Raw genomic sequence first — 18,228 nt, forward strand, 5'->3', positions numbered from 1 at the left:
CTTTCACTTGCTGTTTCCTCTTCTTGGGATATTATTTCCTCAGATATTTGTATAACTTTCTCACTAATTCCTCCTGTACTCAAATGTCACCTCTTTAGAGACAACCTCCTTGATCACCCTTTCCAGAATAGCCTCCAATTGACACTATTCCCTACATTATTTTTTTCTTTACAGCACTTATCAGCATTTGACGTGATTATGCACATTTGCTTCTTTTTTTCTTCTCTTTCCCCCCTATTAGGATATAAGCTCCAGAAGGCCAAAGATTTTATTATGCTTGCAGCTGTTCCCTAAGCACTTAGCACTGTGTATGGTAAGTAGTGGGTGATTAATGTGTGAATGAATGAATGAATGAGCGTTGCCATTTTCCTAGACATACCTGCCACAATTAAATAGCATTTATTTCTGGCTTTTGTAGATTCATATTAAAATCTTCCCAAAGGATAGGAACCATGACTATGGGCTTATATTAAAAATGGAAAACCTAACTTGATCGTCTCTCCACTTGGGCCCCTGTACCCAATTCAGGCTTCTTCTCAGAGAGATACTACCAAATTGCTTATCTGCACAAGAATTACAAATGTCTGTATTGATAAATAATGAGAACTTTCATATAGATTTATTTGTTCTCTGGGGCTTTCTGTAGACAATCTCATCTAATCTGTAGTGGAATTTCAACCCAGATGGGAGAAAAGAAAGGGTAGGTCCTGTAGTCTCAAATGTGGCAAAATGTGTATTTAAGTTATGAAAATACTTAACATTTTTTGACCGCCTGAAAATACTTAACATTTTTTGACCGCCAGACTCTGTGCTAAGCACCTTAGGTGTATGAAATAATTTTCATGAAACTTCTGTGAGGTAAGCAGTGTTATTATCTCCATTTTACATGTCAGGAAGTTGAGGCACAGAGAACATAAGCCACCTGCCCAAGGCCACACAGCTAGTAATGTGAGAAGTGGAACTCTGGTATTCTAAGAGCAGTGCTGGCCCCTTAGGACTCTCCCCAATGACTGCCTTGCCTTCCTCAGAGGGCATCTGTCTTTTGCTTGAGGATGTCTTACAGTGTGTCAAGACTGAGTTACTCTTCCAGTCTGGTCAGTGGGCTTCCCTTGTGCGCAGGCATTATGTTTTGTTCATGTCTTTGGTACTCCTCAACGGTTCAACAGTGTCAATAACAAGACAAGAGATCAAACTTCGCTCTTTGGTTGAGTGAAGAAAGGCAAAGCAAAGGTTATAGGTTGATGATATTAAAGGACTAGCACTTTACCTCCGGGAAACCATGGGTTCAAAGCATCGTTAATGCGATGGCATTATGCTCTTTAATAAGAACTCTGAGATTTGAAAGACTAAAAAAAATATATGAGAAATTGCAAAACAGTGCATACCTACAGTCCTACCAACTAGAGAAAGCGGTTGGAGGCCGGGCGCGAAAGGAGCCCGAAGACATTCACTGCTCTAACATGGCTACCTCAATGCAATCATCGCTGTCACAAACGGGTTAAAAAAAAAGAAAGAAAGAAAACAACGGATGGCAGCGGTGGGATTCGAACCCACGCCCCCGAAGAGACTGGAGCCTTAATCCAGCGCCTTAGACCGCTCGGCCACGCTACCTGCCGTAGCGACAGGCTGAAGCACGTTCTCTATCCTTCTTCTCTTCCCCGCTCCCTCCCCCTCTGCGGTCCATCTATTTGGAGTTTGTCCGGGGTTTTCTATCTCTTTTTTTGCATTCCTTCCTGCTTTGTGTGACTTTCTCTCTCTTTCCAAGCCGCAGTATTCGAGACTGATGGAAAGGGCCTTACCGCACGTCCTGTCCTGAGACAAAACAACCCCGGTGAGGTCTAGGTGTTCGGGGTGCCTGCCCCGGGCCGGGCACAGGCTGCTCAGCCGGGAGAGTCGGGACCCTCCTCGGTCTGGCGGGGCCCCTCACGGAGGCCGTCACGCGGCGGGAGCTCTAGCTCCGCCAGCCACGCCGAGTCTGGCGCCGGCCGGCGGCTGGGCGCCCGGACGCGCGGGGAGGCGCCGCGGGGAGCCGCGGAAGCTTTCCGGAGACGTTCCGTGGAACCTATAGCCGGGCCGGAGACGCCCGAGCCTGGTCGAACCCAGGAGCCGTCAGCAGTGCGCCGACGCCGGGAGGAGCCTCCCCATCGCCCCGCTCTCCCGAGGGCCGCGGACAGCCCTCCGGGCGGGGCGCGTCCTCCCTTCCCCATGCCCCCGGGGTCACCCCGTAGCCCCTGACCGTCCCTGAGGCGATGGCCTCCCACTACTCCCGCAGCGAAAATGTGTGGAAATTATTCTCGTTGATGCCTGGGTTTTCCCTGAGAAAAATCAGTATTCTACGAGCCCGCCTTCCGGCATTGGGGCGAGGGAGCCTGCAGTGATTGGTTCATCCACTAGGCGTCACCCCAAGCCCACAGTTGCAAAAGATTTTTTTTTTTTCTTTTTTTCCTAGCCATCTGTGGACGTGGCTAAAATTTTCTTTACTAAACTTTAGAAATTGAGGGGTAGTCGTGGGTGGCTCGTTGGTCTAGGGGTATGATTCTCGCTTAGGGTGCGAGAGGTCCCGGGTTCAAATCCCGGACGAGCCCTGTTTTTCTCCTCTTGTCACCATCAGGCTTCAGGGAGCACCTTCTATGGTTAATGTTACTGAACAGGCACCGACGTATGCTCCACTAGTTCAGATTTATACACTTAATCTTTGTGTTGTTAAATCAGGATAAAAGCCAGATGTTATTATAAGTAATTTATATAGCATTTCTTTTAGAAAATCACTGTTTCTAAAGTCGATCATAATTTCTCTTCTGCAGTTTTTTGTCGTTATCCAAAAATCGTTCATTCGGGACTGGGCCAGGCCTATTTTATATCAATCATTTTGCATAACCCTCACTTTTCCTCACTGCAATCACGGGGACCTTCTTTGGGTGCTGGGACCTCCAAAGGTCAGCAAATGCAGCAAGGTGTCTCATCACCTAAAACCTAGGATCCCTCCCTCCTTCAGGCCTAACATTCCGGGGACCTCGTGCCTGTGGGGGTGGCGGAGTCTCGGATGCTATAGCACTGTGGGATGACCTTCTAACGATGACGCTCAGGCCTGCCGGCATATTGGACTCACCTGTGGAGCTTTTCAATCATTCCAATTAAACTGGATTTTGTGAGGGTAGGCCCTTGACATGGCATCTGGATAAGTTTAGTTCTGGGTGCAACCATGTGTCAAACTTAGTTCCTCTGTGACCCTCCTTACTCACCCAGGCCATAGAAACAGATCGCTAAGAGCAGGAAACTCCAAAAGAGAAGAGGCCACCCCATGGGTCAGTGTATGTGGTTTGAGGGGGACCTCAAACTATGTGTGGCTTTCAATCCTTACAGAAAGGACTAGATCCTAACATCACACCTTCCCACCACTATCTACCTGCTGGGTAATTAGTCATGGATCACATCCTCCTATTTCAGTCACATATGCCCTGACTCACCTGATGAATTAGCTAGAAACCAGAGGTATTTTTCACCTCACTCTTAGCTATGCTGCTGAGTCTTTAACTTCTGGTACCTCTTCAATATTTGGAAAACCCGCTAAACAATCTTGGAATCATCCATTAATCCTTTCTCTCAATAATCCACATTCAATCCTTTACCATATGATGTTGGCTGTACGGTTACAATCTTTCCAGAATCCAGTCAGCATATAAGAAAATGACATCCTAATACCAAACCCCAAGTTTTTCTTAGTAAAAATATATGTAAAACAATGATTTTATTTTGGTCTAATCCGAATTCTTCCAGTTTTCAACAACTCCTTTTTGTATCTTGTCATTTCTGTCAGTACATTTGCTGAGTTTACTTTAGGTGCAGGCTTTTCACTGCATTTCTGAGGTGAGTTACTTCCTATAATAAAGTGGAAAATACTAAAAAAAAAATCTTTCCAGAATCCAAACACTTAACTGATTCCACCCCCACTATAGCCCAAGCCGCCACCATCTCTCACCTGTGCTGCTGCAGTGGCCCCTTGCAGGTCTCTCTGGCTGGCCCTTGTGCCCCTTCACGCTCTTTCTAACAGGACAGACAGAACAATCTCATTGAAACCTAGGTCAGAGCTGGTCACTGCTTAAAACTCTCTGTGGGTCTCCATTTCATTCAGCATAAAATCAAAGCTCTTTGTCATGGCTTTAAAAAAATCTCTGTGATTTTGCTGCTTCTTGGACTCCCCTCACTTTGCTGACCTTATCTCCTACTACTTAGTTCTTCCAGGTGGCTGCATTCCAATGACATTAACCCCTAGTATGCCACAGAAATTCCCACCTCAGGGCCTTTGCATGTGTCCTTTTCTCTGTCTTTAATCCTGTCTCCCTCCTGCCACCATGGCTCAGTTCCTCACTGTGTTTAAGACCCCTGCACAGATGTTACTACGTACCAGGAAGGACTTTTCTGACCACCTACATGAGCTAGCCACCCCCCTTTGCTCTCTGTCCACCTTTCTCCACTCTGAGTTTCCTCTTTGCACATACCACCACCCGACTTTTGCTGCTGCTGCTGTTGCTTTTCTTAATTCTCCCTCTCCCATCACCAGAATGGAAGCTCCATGAGAACAGGGTTTTTATAACTGCTGACATTTCAGAGGCTGGAACAGTTTTTAGCACCTAGTAGATACTTGAGAAATATTTGGTTGATGCATTGTATGAATTGCTTTAAATCACAAAGTTATACAGGTTGATAAAGAATGCCTGATCCCATAGCACCCGGAGTACTGGGGGCTTGAATGGAGAGAGGGCTCCTGCAGTGTGGGGAATGTGCCATCTTTGGGAAAGTCTGAGAGTGGGGGCATGCTTGGAAAATATTCTGTGGCAGCTCTCCTTTTGGGCCACAGTATGTTTTAAAGAAGCCTGGAAAGACTCTTCCAGCCAGACATACAGGAAGGCACAAAGTAGGCTCTCGGGAGCTGTAAATTGGGTATCAGTGCCATTGATTGCTGTTGCATCCAGGCAGAGTTGCTTAAAAACAGGGCTGCTTTAGGCTTTGATCACTTTCAGCCGATTCTGAACCAGATGGTGTTTGGGGGTCATACTGTAAGGTTGCACAGAGCAGGGTCTTAAAATAATTGATCTGATAAGATGAAGAACAGATGTCCACAATAGAGACACTAGAGAGGAAGAGGAAGACTAAGGTTAGGGAAAGAATTGTACAACCAACAGGACTTCATAGCCTCATTTGATCAGGCTTTGTGATGAGGGATCACTGTGAATATGAGTCCTAAGGAAATATTGTTGGCATGCTGGGAGGATTTATTGAAGAGAGAGTGGGAACTTCTGCTGGTCAGGAAACTTGCATAAACAGGCAGTGTCTGCTCTCTGGAGCTATGAATGCAAGCTGGAATCTGCCCCGTTGTGGACAAAACAAGTACTGTCATGGATTGTCCCTTTAGGGTCTTAAAGGAGAGACTATAGATAAAAAGTTAATTTCTGGGCACCCCACGACCTTTCTGCTGATCCTCCTGTGTGCATGATATAAAGGTGGAACTTACAGGGAAGAGAGCTGTGCTATCATCCAGGGAGATGGTGCTTATGCAGTTAAACTGAAGCATATTTTTTAAGTAGGCTCCACACTGGGTGCAGCCAAAGAGGGGCTTGAATTCACAACCCTGAGATAGGGACCTGAGCTGAGACCAAGAGTTGGAGACCTAACCAACTGAGCCACCCATGTGTCCCTAAGCTGAATTACTTATTAAGGTGGATAGGATCCCTTGGATCTGGAGGGAGAGGAAAAAATTGAGCCAGCGCCGCTAGCAAAACTCCGGAGTTGGTCTTTAACAGCTGAAGTGAGTTGTTCTGAGAGGGAACCTTAGATTTGAGCCTTGAGTAGCAGAGATGAACCAACATTTTTCTTTCCTTTCATTGATTGTCGCCCTCAGCCAGCAAGGACGACAATGAGCCTGGTATGGCGTTAATGCTTCATTTCCGTTTATTTAATCAACTTCCTTAGCTTATATACAGCAGGGTGACCAATAAGGGGCCAAGCAATGGGGAGAGCCAATGAGAGTCCTGTTACTATGCTGATTAAATTTGATACAGCCAATAACTATGTCCTCCTTTAGGCGGGCTTCACCAGAAAGTTCACTGTATACTTGCAGCGTATTTTGCTAGCAGTGAGCCAAGCGCCATCTTGTAATGGCGGGGACTTTCCCGGGTGGAGGCAGTCCCCGACAATTGATCTTTCTGATCTTATGTCCGTATGGCGGTACAGGGTTCTACCCAATGTATCACAAAAGATGACCAAGTCTTACAAAGAATAAAGAATAGCTCTCTGATACTATCATTAAAAAAAAAAAAAAAAACACACACACACAAAATCTTGGGGCACCTGAGTAGCTCAGTGGGTTAAAGCCTCTGCCTTTGGCTTGTGTCATGATCCCAGGTCCTGGAATCAAGCCCCACATCAGGCTCTCTGCTCAGCAGGGAGCCTGCTTCCTCCCTCCCTCTCTGCCTACTTGTGATCTCTGCCTGTCAAATAAATAAATAAAATCTAAAACAAACAAACAAAAACACCAAAATCTTCAGGTCATTCACTCATGCCTTCTTCCAGTCAATCAACATTTACTAAACATTTATTGAGCAAACATTTGTCAAACATCTATAGTATTCCAGGCACTGTGCATGGAACCAGACAGATGAGGCTTCTACCCTAATGAAATAAGCAGATAATTTTAAAAATCAGGAAATACAATTAACTTATTGTACTAGTGATAAAGCCCACGAAGAAAAAAAATACAGAGTGGTAGGCAAACGAAACAGAAGCTGTTCACTTACTCTGGGGTGAAGAAAGGAGGGACCCACACGATTTAACCCGTGGGATTCCACCAGGCAGAATGGGGATGGGGAGTGGAGTCAGGAACATTCCAAAATGAGAGAACTAGATGTTAAGAATCTTGAGCTGGAAGAAAGCTTGGTGAGTTTAGAGAACTGAAAGGAGGACTGTATGGAGGGATAGAGAGAGACAGAGAGACACAGAGAGAATGGTTTGAGGTGAGGTTCTCTATACAAGGTTGGTAGGCAGAGGTCATTATTTTAAGACTTACAAAAAGCCATTGACACATTTTTGGTGGGGATGGGGGTAGATAGCACAGGCCCAGAACTAAATGTGTGTTTTAAAAAGATTACCATGGTCAGGGTGGCTGGGTGGCTCAGTGGGTTAAAGCCTCTGCCTTCCACTTAGGTCATGATCCCAGGGTTCTGGGATCGAACCCCACATCAGGCTCCCTGGAGCCTGCTTCCTCCTCTCTCTCTCTGCCTGCCTCTCTCCCTACTTGTGATCTCTGTCTGTCAAATAAATAAATAAAATCTTTTAAAAAATGGTTTAAAAAGATTACCATGGTATAATAACGTTGACAAAAAACCATGGGGAGCCCTGACTCAGCTTCTAATAAGCACAGAGCCCTGCATCAGGAAATGTTACAGCTGGATGGCTTTCACCAACTCTAAAAATTATCAGTTGTTTTGGCCTCATGCGTTCCACTTCCCAGCCACCACCACTAAAAGAGGTTGGTGAGAACCACGAAATTAAGCTCCAGGCCACAGAGCTAGGTAATGGCAGAGCCAGTGTCAAGACAGGAATCTAGCTTACAGGACTCCGGAGCCTCCTTCAGTCCTAGTTGGGTGCTTCTGAGAAAGGAGCTAGTTTATTCATTTGTTTTTTTGAATGAATCTGATTCTTGAGGGCCTCAGTGATTATGTGGGGCCAGGGGACAATTGTTCTTTCAGGGAATCTTATCTGAATTTCAGGGGAGCTGGAACTGGCGGGGAGAGGAGAGCAGAGCTTGGGAGTATATGAAAGATCTGGATGTCCTTGGAGGTGCATGGGGAAGGCTCGGTTAATGATCCTCCCCCAATGAGCATTCAAAGGAAACTGCTGGGGGCTTGACCTGAGGACACACATGAGAAGCCAGATATGCTAAGATCAAAGCCTTCTCAGAAGTGGAAATCTGAATGGGGGGGGGCAGGCAGCTACCGAGCAGCTGTTAGAAAGGCAGGCTTATTTATGGAGCATAACAAATAGCATGGAGGGCAAGGGGAGATGGAGAGGAGAAGGGAGTTGAGGGAAATTGGAAGGGGAGGTGAACCATGAGAGACTATGGACTCTGGAAAACAATCTGAGGGTTTTGAAGGGGCAGGGGGTGGGAGGTTGGGGGAACCAGGTGGTGGATATTAGAGAGGGCACGGATTGCATGGAGTACTGGGTGTGGTGCAAAAACAATGAGTACTGTTACGGTGAAAAGAAAAAAAAAAAGGCAGGCTTAGGCAACCTCCACTCAACATGACCTCCCCTGGGCCATGGCCTGGTTGCAGTCATTTCAGGGATACACATAACAAAACAAAACAAAAAAGTCTTCCTTTGACCCCAAGGGAGAACAGGATCTCCCCTGTCCACAACTTGGGACTTTTCACTGTGAGGCTGAGATTGACAGCCTGTGATGTGATTGTGAACACAGCCTGCCCAAGTCAGGAGCAGCTTGTTCTTGCACACACACAAGCTCTTAGTCTGATTCTTTCACCTGGAGAAACCTACTGGGAGGGCAGTTGGCAGCTGGCCCAGAGGCTTAGAAAGGTATCACCTGGGGGTGCCTGGGTGGCTCAGTGTTTTAGGCCGCTGCCTTCTGCTCGGGTCATGGTCTCAGGGTCCTGGGATCGAGTCCCGCATCGGGCTCTCTGCTCAGCAGGGAGCCTGCTTCCTCCTCTCTCTCTGCCTGCCTCTCTGCCTACTTGTTATCTCTCTCTGTCAAATAAATAAATAAAATCAAAAAAAAAAAAAAAGGAAGAAAGGTATCACCTGAATCCTGCAGGTAACAGCTTGTCTAGGGAACTGCTCAGCGGTTGCCAAAGGTAGCCAGTGAACCCTTAAGAGTAGGGGTGCTTCATGTTTCATGACCCCCATTGGGTAATATAATAGTAAGTGTTTTGATTTGGGGAGGTGTGTGTACCTTTGACCAAAATGTCAATTTCCTAAACCATTTCATAGGGTTACTCCACGTTTACCACATTTCTTAATCAGAGCTCTATCTCCTCACTTCTGAACCTGGTGGCCAAGAGCCAGCCCCCCCGTTTGCCCACTGCTCACCCTGACTCCAGGCTGGGAGGCAGAGACCACATCTCTACTCCCTCTGTGTGTGGGGGCAGGGGGAGGGTGGAAACAAAAGTAGTAGCCAGAAAACTGTCATCTGAAGAGAACAGCTCTCGGGGTCATTTAAGTTTAGCTCAGAAACTCACTTTGTGACAGCAGGAAGGGAACCTTATGGAGTCGAAGTCTTCCTTTATTCGTTTCTCCTACTTCCATTTGAGAATGATGGAACTCAGACTCAGAGGTGACACGACTTTCCCAAGATTACACAGCTAGTTCGTGGCAGAGGGAGAAGAGGATCCGAAGTCTTTCCCTTTTTCGTCTGTTGACCAACACCAGACAGAATGGCAAGCTGTGGAATAAATGTGCGTGTATTCGGGGTCTTAGGGATGGCCATCTGGAAGGCACCAAGAGGACAAAAAGTGTGCTCTGCAGAGACAAAGGAGGTTAGGGTACTTAAAGAGGAAAGAGAATTTACAAGAGTTGTTTTGCCTAAAATGTGATTGGCGATAGCTGCATTAATGCTGAGCTGTTAGAATGAGATTGGACAATCACAAGCAATGGCTGCAAAATGAGTGTTTGCAGCCTTGTGGCCAGGTTGTGTGGCCATTTTCCAGGATGTTGTTTGCACTGAGGTTTGATTCCATCTGGGTGAGGACATGCTTCCAGCTTCCTTCCCCAAGGGCTTTGGGCTCCATTTTCTGGCCCCTTCACATGCCTGACTCCATCTTAGGAATTTTCTTTTACACACCACACCTTTTTTCCCCAAAGACTTTTTATTTATTTATTTGGTAGAAGAGAGACAGCAGGAGAGGAAACACAAGCAGGGGGAGTGGGAGAGGGAGAAAAGCAGGCTTCCCGCTGAGCAGGGAGCCTGATGCAGGGCTTGATCCCAGGACCCTGGGGTCATGACCTGAACTGAAGGCAGACACCCAACAACTGAGCCACCCAGGTGCCCCAGGAGACACTTTTTGACTGCTTGTGACATGCTGGGCAGTACTGTGCTAGAACAAACAGGTTCATTGTTCTGAATCTCCAGAAGCCCACAGCATGTGGGAAAGAAGGCCAAATAAACCCTTCACAGCCCCACAGAGCAATCACTCAGCCTAAATTACATACAGGAAGTGTGGAGGAGATGGAGGTGGTTAACATAAAAAAAGATTCCTGGAGGAGATGGTAAGGCCCCATGCCCTTTGCACTGCACTTAGAGATATTTCCTGATACAGGGCTTACTTTGGCTGCCTGAGGGTTTATGGGAGCCAGCATAGATTTCCTCACAAGCGAGGCTCAATTCCAAGGTTAGAAAGAAACCTATCGGGGTGCCTGGGTAGCTCAGCCGGTAAAGCATTGGTTAACTCACTCACTCACTGACTGTTGGTTTCTGCTCAGGTCATGATCTCAGGGTCATGAGACTGAGCCCCTGTCCAGCTCTGGGATTGGTACAAAGATTATCTCCCTCTCCCCCTCCCCACCCCCCTAATAAAATACATAAAATCTTTAAAAACCAAACAAACAAACTGGGCCACCTGCGTGGCTCATTCGTTTAGGCATCTGCCTTCTTTGGCTCAGGTCATGATCTCTGGGTCCTAGGACTGAGCCTTGCATCAGGCTTCCTACTAAGCAGGGAGTCTGTTTTTCTCTCTCTCTCTCTCCCTCTGCCCCTTGCCAGTGGTCATTCTCTCTCTCTCAAATAAGTGGATAAATCTCTAAAAAAAAAAAAAAAGAAAAAAGAAAAAGAAAGAAAGAAAAAAAGCCAATCAGCAAGCTAGCTATCATCTGGCTGTTCTCCACACCAGGGTAGGAAGTGAAAATGGTTTAGGAGGGTTCCTTAGTGGAAATTAACAGAAAGGAAAGAAATCAGTTCCCAATTTAGAAGTACTTCCAAACTTTTAGTCTTCAGGAAGGGGCATCTGGGTGATAGAGAAGTGGGCACAAAGAGGGTTAGAAAATGGTGGGGTAGGAGAGCCCCTTCTGTCCTAACTGACCTTCCTAAATGCAACCCATCCCCAGCTTTCCAGCTGCCCACTGTGACTCCCTGCCCCTGCGGGGCCCTGCTGCCAGCCCATGGGCACGCTGGCACTTCTCCCGCCCTCCTGCCTGGCTTTGGAACCTCCTTTCCGTGGAACTCACACCACCCAGTTCATCTCCATGATCCCCTATGAAATGGCTCCCAGACTTGCTGAAAGAACACAGGTAACTGAGCACCACAACTAAGGAATACAGACCAGTCCTCCCTCCTCCAAAGGGGGTGCGGTTGGGGGGCAGGTCCTCCCCCTGTCCAGGGAGAGAGACAGTCCAAGGAACTTCTTAGTCATGTGACATGAGGCAAGCTCATACCCTTTGTCTGGTCTGGGTATCATATTACAATATGATAAATAAAAATTGTGAGATGGGTCCAACTCTTTAGAAATTATGCTGTTTACAGTTCGGAGCTCATCTATTGTGGTGACCCTAAACACCTGTGTGCATTAGAATCACCCGAGATGGCCTCCTGATTACAAAAGCAGATTCCAGGGCCTCACCTCCCGAGACTGATTCAGTAGGTCTGGGGTAAGGCCCAGGTATTTTTAATTAGTAGCCAAGAAACTCTGAAGCATTTCAGTTAGAAGCCATCTCCCTCTACCACATATATGCATATCTATTTTTTTAATCTGTGAGAGCCAGGCAGACCAAGGGTGGTGGTTAAGGGTCAGTGTGAGGCCCCCATTTTTTTTTTTTTTTTAGTATAGATTTTGTTTATTTATTTGACAGTGATACAGCAAGAGAGGGAACACAAACAAAGGGAATGGGAGAGGGAGAAGCAGGCTCCCTGCTGAGCAGAGAGCCTGATGCAGGGCTTGATCCCAGGCCCCTAGGATCATGACCTGAACTGAAGGCAGATGCTTAATGACTGAGCCACACAGGTGCCAGATGGTGAGGTTATTAACCCTTCCCCAATACACTCTGCAAACTCAGTCCTTTCCCCTTCTTTGATAGGGGCAATTCATGCTTCCTCAGCTTTAGGTGAAGCACTTAGAACATTCCATCTCCAAGAAGAGTGCCCTTAGCTCCCCCTTGTGGCATGATCACTGTGCCCTGCATCCTCCCGGTGGGGGGGGGGGGCGGGGGCTGTTACACTGTGGTCACCACTGTAGAGGGCCGGAGCCCCAGGACTGGAGGAAGAGGAGATATAAAGCGGGGGATAATAAGGGGAATAAGCAAACCTCATATCAGAATGACCAAGGAAAGGGACGTTCAAAAGGAGTTCTAGTGAAGGCCTGCTGATGGCTGCTAGAAGCTGTCCATGTGAGTTATTGTTAAGATTTTTCTCTTGGGGAACCTGGGTGGCTCAGTTGGTTAAGCAGCTGCCTTTGGCTCAGGTCATGATTCCAGAGTCCTGGAATCAAGCCCCACATCAGACTTCCTGCTCAGTAAAGGCCACTCTGCTTACTTGTGTTCTCTGTCAAATAAATAAATAAAATCTTAAAAAACAAAACAAAACATAACGTTTTTTTCCCTCTCAACACCATATCTTTGTGTTTCATGGGCTTTAGAGAGTACAGGACGGGGGCCGTATCCAGGCTTTGGGAGGATGGTGAAGCAGGTCAGAGGCTGTAGCCCCATGGGGAGAAGCACTTATGAGAGTCCAGGGATTAAGAGCAAGCAAGTCTGGAAGATCAGTTTTGGACAAGAAATTTAAAAAGCACTCCTCTGGAGAGCTTCTAAAACATTTTGGGAAGGGGACTAAAATTCTAGTAGCAGTGAGGGATGCGTTTGGATTTTTTTTTTTTTTTTAAGAGTTGGGGAGGGGCAGAGGGAGAGGGCGAGAGAGAATCTCAAGCAGGCTCCACATCCAGGGCAGAGCCCCACATGGGGCTCAATCTTACAACCCTAAGATCATGACCTGAGCAAAAATCAAGAGTTGGACGTTCAACCGAATGAACCATCTGGGTGCCCTTGGATTATTATTTTTTTATTAACTTTTTTTTTTATTATTTCTTTTCAGCGTAACAGTACCTTGGATTATTTTTATGTGAATATTAAAGAAAGGACAATCCCCCAAATCTAACAAACTGGGATTATTTAAGTTAGTTTCCCTTTGTTTATTGCTTCCTGGGTTCAGACTCAGATGCCATCTATGGCTCCTACTCCCTTGCATCATTTCCCAAACTGATGATCCTTTGGATGTTAATAGTGTTAACCAGTAATAGTCAGATGAAGCTCCATGCTCAAATCAGTTTGTAAAATTCTGAATAAAATAAGATTAGCTTCTCAGAATCTCAGAATCTCATGCTTTGTGAATCTTTTGACTCTTACTAAACAGTATTTTTGAAACTTTTGATCAAGGACACTTCTTTCCTTGAAGCGCACTCATTAACATTTTCCAGAACAGTGTTTGCCTGAAGGCAAGCAGAAGTGCCGCTGGTTGTCCCCCAGTGTTTACTCCCCCCTTCTTCCTTGGTCATAGGACACCAGAATTTGAGCCAGGCACGTGCTCACCCAGAATACACCCAGCGTTTGCCACTGTCCCTTGCAGTTGGATGTGACCACGTGACCAGGTTGTTGCCAGTGAGACGTTAAGGGGCTATATTGTGGGAAACTGTGCCCCTAGAAGGCAGTGCCATGGCCCTTTTGTGCCTTGCTTCCCCCTGGTGGTGGAATGCAGACATGCCGACTAGAGCTAGAGCAGCCATCTGCACCAGGACAGAGAAGCCAGGTGCTGGGATTGAAGTCGAGGACCTTGGAGCACATTGCAATCCTGGACTAACTACCCCGGGCTCTCTTTTATATGGGAAATAAACTTCCATCTCATTCAGACTACTGTCACTTCATGTTTCCTGTCATTAGCTGCCATCGGGGAAAGATGTCAGGATAACTCCTTTAGATTTGCTTTTTTTGTTGTTTTTCAAAACCAGTTGTGTATTAGAATATATGGATAGCCTGGGAATTTATACAGAAGCCAACAAAAATATTAAAGGATATCAAGAAAGATACTTGGAATATGGTGAGGGCTCTTCCTATTAAGAGCATTTAAGATCAAAATGTATATTCTACCAATAAATATGCTAATTATAATAAATTAGGTCATTTGAAAGTATTCTTCTAAAGTTTCTGCACATAGGGAGAGTACATAGAAGGGAAACCAGTAAGAATGATTTTCCTTTGGTTGGTGCTGTTGGCCAATACAGGTCCCATAGTGGGAAGCAGTAAGAATGGCAAGCCTTCCAGATTCTCAGGGACCCCTAGCTAGGGAGGAAGAGGAAACTTAATGATGGCGTAAGTTGAATTTCTCCCTAGTTTAGTAGGCTAGAAGACTTAGAATTGATTTCAATTTGACACAGAAGCAGTTAAGAAATGTAAATTTCTTGCCCATGTTTGTAGAGTAAGATTCATAGCCACTAGGTAGCAAAATATTTACTTATAGGACTTCACTGATTTTTTTTTTAAGTGACTGAATGATCAGGAAGGGTCTTTATTTGGTCACAAGGTGATTGATGGGAAGGTAGAGGGCATGGGGGGCTGGTGGAATCCGGGAGACCTTGTGAGCTAGTCCATAAAGCAGGGGAGGCTCTCTGAGCAGGGATGGAGAGAGTTGGAGAGTTGGAAAGAAACTTTAAGGAGTTTCACATCAGATGGAGATTTTAAAACTATCTCTGCAGGGTGCCTGGGTGACTCAGTCCGGCAAGCATCTCAGGGTCCTGGGATTGAGCCCTGCATCAGGCTCCTGGCTCAGCGGAGAGTCTGCATCTCCCTCTCCCTCTGCCTGTCCCCCCCCCCACCCCTGCTTGTGCTCTCCCCCTCTCTCTCTGAAATAAATAAACAAAATTTTTAAAAAATAAATAAAACTAATTTTGCTTTACTGTTTGTGTGAGAACCTATACTCCATATCCAGGAATACTTCAGTGGTATCTATTACTTCCTTAACCTTTGTGGGATTGGATTTGCTTTGGGAGATTTAGCAAAGTGGTGAGTCCTGTGCTCTGCTGATCTACTGCTGCTTCACAATCACCTTAAAACAGTGACGGAAAATAGGAACAATTAGGTGGATCCTGAATCTGGAGGCTGACTGAGCTCAGCTGGACAGTTCTTCTTTGAGGTCTTGCCTGTTTTTTATTCACGTGACGGCCAGAGTTGGTTGATTGCATAGGTTTTTCCATTCCACAGTCTGGCATCTGGGCTGAGAAGACTCAAGCATCAGGGAACTGGAACGGGTGTGGCAACCTGGGCATCTCTTTCTACCCAAGTGGCATCTCCAGGTGGTAGCCTCAACATTGCTAGACTTCATACACGGGCGCTGAAGGCACCTGGAGCAAATGTCCCAAGAGAGCCACAGCCAGACAGAAGCTAGATGACCTAGTCTCAAAAGTCACACAGGACCCTTTGCACTATACTACCTTAGTGGGAGCAGGCACAGAGGCCCACCCAGGTTCTCAGAAAAGCACCCAGATGCTACCTCTTAATTTTGTGGCCATGTTTGGAAAATATCATCTGCTACATTGCCTTAAGTTGAGCACAGCATCAGGTGACTGCAGAGGCCTTGCAAGGGTGTCCAAGCGCATCCGCAGGACATGAACAACCTCTGCAGCTTCCTGTAGCAGAGCCAAACCTGGGAGCTCTCGGAGCATTTCTCCCTAGCCACGCGTCCTCTCCGTGTGGGGGCCTCAACACAGGACAGCTGGAGGCACCCAGCGTATGTGTTCCCTTCCTCTGCTGTCGCTCGGAGATGGAGATGGCTGCCTGCTGTCACAGGAGGCTGGAGCAGGGGAGTTCCCTGGCCACTCTGCAAGGCAGCTTATTCATGTGATGAAACGAGTAATAATGATGTTTTACAGCCTGACATGAATTTTAGTTTCCAACAGCTATGTGGCTCCTCTAGTGCCCTGTGCATTGTCCTAAGGTTCAACAAAGTGGGGGGTGGTCAGGGTATGGAGAAGAGTTTTAGGACAAGGGCAGGCATCTAAAAACAGAGCCCATTTCTCTTTTCCTTTCCTCTTTTTTTTTTTTTTAAGATTTTATTTATTTATAACTAAGACACAGAGACACAGAGAGAGAGGGAACACAAGCAGAGGGAGTGGGAAAAGGAGAAGAAGCAGGCTTCCCACTGAGCAGGGAGCCCAATGTGGGCCTTGTTCCCAGGACCCTGGGATCCTGCCCTGAGCCCCCCAGGCGCCCCTCCTTCCTTTCTTCTTAATCTTTTTCATCTTCCTCCCTCTCTTCCCCCACTCCTCCTCCCCCTCCTCATCTCACCGCCCCCCCCACAACTCCTTCCTTTCTTTTTCTTCCTCCTCCTGCTCCTCCTCTCCTCCTCCTCTTGCCCCCTGCCCTCCATCTTTCCTTCTTTCCTCTCTCCCTCCTCCTTTTCAGACACACGGAATTGGGTATGTCCTAGTCCATTTACAGCCCATGCTAGGCTTCTCTTTTGTTTTATTCAATTTTATTATTTCCTCTCTTATTCCTTGTGCCTGCTTCGATTCCTCGCACCCTCCTAGGCACCTATGCTAGAGTATTTAATCCATGTTCTTCCATCCTACTTAGATATTGTGAAACCTTGGGAAATTCGTTGTCATATTTTGGAACATGTATGTTTTAAATTTAAATAAACTGGAAAGAATTTTCATTCTGTTTCTTACTATTTTTTACACAGCACCATGTTTTTGAGTTCTATCCATGTTGCTATTTGTAAATCTAGTGCATTATTTGAAACTGCTTCATACTATTTTATTTTATGTATCCAGTGCTTCTTTACTGGGGGACACTTAAGTTGCTTCCAGTCCTGTTTGGCCACCTGGAATGAATATCCTTCCATGTGCTCCATCTGGAAGAACTCACAAGGGCTCAGGGTATACCCATTCTTCATTTCACCAAATACTTCCAAATTATTTTCCAGCATCACCACACCGATTTTCATGGCCACTAACATTTTTACCAGCACTTGATGTAAGATTTCTCATTTTTGGCGATCTGATGTTTATGAACTGATATCTATTGGTTAGCTTAATTTCCATTAATTTGATTACTAATGAAGTTGAGCATCGTTCAATTTTGGCTTTCTCTTCTCAAATTGGCTTTTCGTTGTTTTTGAGTTTTTTTTCCTTCTCTGTTAATTTTTTTTTAAGATCTTATTTATTTATTTGATAGAGAGAAAGCAAATACAAGTAGGGGGAGTAGCAGGCAGAGGGAGAGGGAGAAACAGACTCCCTGCTGAGTAGGGAGCCTGTTGTGGGGCTTGATCTCAGGCCCCTGAGATCACGACCTTAGGCTTAACTCCGTGAGCTATGCAGATGCCCTTGAAGTTTCCTTTTTACTGATGACACGAGTGAGTCCATTATATCTAGATGTTAACTCTTTTTTTTTTTTTTTTAACGACTTTATTTATTTATTTGACAGAGAGAGTAGTCACAAGTAAGCGGAGAGGCAGACGGGGAGGTGGGTGGGGGAAGCAGGCTCCTTGCCGAGCAGAAAGCCTGATGCGGGGCTGGATCCCAGGACCCTGAGATCATGACCTGAGCCAAAGGCAGAGGCTAAACCCACTGAGTCACCCAGGTGCCCCCTAGATTTTAACTCTTAATTGGTTTTAGACATTACAAGTATTTTCTCTCAGGGTGCCAACACTATTGAACAATTGAACCCAGTCTCAGTTCAATTTCTACAGGGTAATTTTCTGAAATGTACAGACAGATTCAGCTGCCTCAGATGAGGATAAATTTTGTGATAAATGTTGCCTTCGGGTTTGTAAATTTAACATACCATCTGTAATTCAACTACTTGGAAGTCTCAGCAGGATATATTGAACATGTTACAATATGTATATATATTTCTCTTTATACAGTGGAAATGTTTCTGCGAATAGTGTGTGAATCAAAATTTGATCACTAGAAACAATTAATTAATGCATTTATGTCTTGGTGGCACTGGGCAACCCACACCCCGAACAGGACAGTTTGAATTCTGAAATGATGCTCATTATGTACATTTGGGGAAAGTAAATAATAACCTCCTCGTTGTTCATTTTCATGCTCTGGAATTATGCTTTTGTCATACAGAAAGAGATCCCATTCTTTGAAGCCTTTTCCAGTATTTTCCACCCCCAAATCCTTTTCTTTTTACCAGTTAGAAAGACACCAATGTGCACAGGAGAGACTATGTTGT

At 45.9% G+C, this 18,228-nt stretch overlaps 2 non-coding genes across 2 annotated transcripts; one reads left to right on the forward strand and one right to left on the reverse strand.

Moving 5' to 3' along the window:
- Positions 1 to 1,529: 1,529 nt before the first annotated feature.
- TRNAL-AAG lies at positions 1,530 to 1,611 on the reverse strand. The gene has a single exon. It is a non-coding gene; the product is annotated as a tRNA-Leu (tRNA).
- A 902-nt stretch (positions 1,612 to 2,513) lies between these two features.
- Positions 2,514 to 2,585, forward strand: TRNAP-AGG. Its single transcript has one exon. It is a non-coding gene; the product is annotated as a tRNA-Pro (tRNA).
- The last annotated feature ends 15,643 nt before the right edge of the window (positions 2,586 to 18,228 follow it).

The sequence above is a fragment of the Mustela putorius genome, unplaced genomic scaffold (genome assembly GCF_011764305.1).
Source record: "Mustela putorius furo isolate JIRA1106 unplaced genomic scaffold, ASM1176430v1.1 tig00003896_pilon_pilon_pilon, whole genome shotgun sequence".
In the NCBI taxonomy this organism is placed as follows: Eukaryota; Metazoa; Chordata; class Mammalia; order Carnivora; family Mustelidae; genus Mustela; species Mustela putorius.